The sequence below is a fragment of the Gastrolobium bilobum genome, unplaced genomic scaffold (genome assembly GCF_033153095.1).
Source record: "Gastrolobium bilobum isolate Gb01-03AN ecotype WA unplaced genomic scaffold, APGP_CSIRO_Gbil_v1 utg46012, whole genome shotgun sequence".
NCBI classification, from domain to species: Eukaryota; Viridiplantae; Streptophyta; class Magnoliopsida; order Fabales; family Fabaceae; genus Gastrolobium; species Gastrolobium bilobum.
In genome coordinates, this window is record NW_026899128.1 from 11,455 (window position 1) to 13,409 (window position 1,955).

Sequence of the window (1,955 nt, forward strand, 5' to 3'; positions counted from 1 at the left end):
CAATACTTGAGGATGAAAGACCATACATCTACATTGTACATCGCTGCCATCTATGTAGCACCGATACGACACGCGACACGTGACACGACACGACACGACACTCCGACACGTCAATCTTAAAAAATTATGGATTTCGACACGTTGGGACACGTTTTAATATTAAATAATATTTTTAATATATATAGTGTATATTTCATTTAATATTTAATAATTTAACAAAAAAATGAAACTAAATTAATAATACCCATTAACACGTTATAAAGATGGAAGCTTTAATAAAAAAAATAAGAACTGAGATGAGAGAGAAATATAATATCAGATAGAGAGATCAAATCATATTAGATAGATATCAGAGAGAAGAAGATACAACAAGAGCGTAATAGGAATTGACAACAATGATGCTGAGATGATCTCTTATCTACTTAAGGGAAAAAAAGAAAAAAAATAAAATTGATATGATCATGTGGAAGCTTTATTAATATATTTTAACTTTTAAAAAAAAAAATTTAAAAAAAAAATTTTAAAAAAAAATTAATACGAAAATGCCATTTGACCGTGTCGGACACGGTCAAATTCGCGTGTTGGAATGGTCAACGTGTCTGAAAAAGTCAACCGCATGTCCGACACCGTGTCAGAGTGTGTCGGAGCGTGTCGCCGTGTCGGAGCGTGTCGGACCCGACTCTTCCTGTTTTTACAAGTGTCCGTGCTTCCTTGGCTGCCATGATATTGGGTAAAATCAATTATTTAAATGAAAGAAAGTTTTATTTCAAAATAAATCTACATTTGCGTAAGGTTTAAGATAGCATAGCCATACGAAAACACATATGATAAGTATAACACTTGAGGATGGAATACCATACATCAACGTTGTAAATCATTGCGTGGATTGAAATAAAGATATTATGAAGTTTTTTATATTTTTTATTTGGTTTTTTTTTTACTTTTTATTTTTTATTAATGTCGCATATAATGTATGTCTGACACAAACAAACAGGTATCAGTAATAAAAGTAACAGAGGATGCGATAACATAACCGCTATATTTTATTTTTTTATAACTTTAAAAGTATTTAATCATATTTCACCAACAAATAGATAAATACACACACAATACAATAAGATAATCATTTGTTTACATGAATATGGAATATAAGGCAACACGGACAATTTGGTTATTTTGTTTTTTTTGGTTTATTTTATTTTATTTTTGTTTTTTATTATTTGTTTTAATATCAAAAGAAAAAGCTACCTAACCTACTAGAAAGAAGGAAAAAACGAAAACTGAAAGCTGTAGATAATCATAGCATTCCTTCTTTTTGATTGATTTATTTATTTTTTATTCATTAAAAATGTACCTAATCCACTCTAGGGAGAAGAAAGCAACTGAAGCCTATACCACAGACTACATGCCTTTGCTTAGCTTAGTTTTTTTTTGTTATTTTATTTTTTTATTTTTTTAAAAAAAAAACCTAAATGCTAGAGTTAACAGTGACTATGACAAATAGAAAACAAAAGGGTACTCACAAGTTTATCGTCCTATTTTAGTTGGTTTTCTCTTATATTTTTTTTATTTGTTTTACCATAATGACACACACCTAATGTAATCAAAAAAACAAAACCAGAAAGCAAGCTAGCCACTCATGATTTTTTATATTTTAAAGAAAAAAAAAGAAAAAAAAAAACTAACTTAAACATAGCAATTGTTGGCTAGATTTCAACTAACGGCACATATCATGACTAACAAATAAAAGGAGCAAAATAGTTAATAAATTTGGTATCGTAAAGCTTGTGTTTTACTGGGTTCAATGGTGCCTTTAATATAAGGCATATCAGTACAAAAAGATAAGACTAAAAATAGTAGACCGCAACCTACGTAAACAACTCTATCCTATCATAACAAAACACATTAAACTAGGTAACAAGATGTACATCATAACAAACTATAACAAACTACAT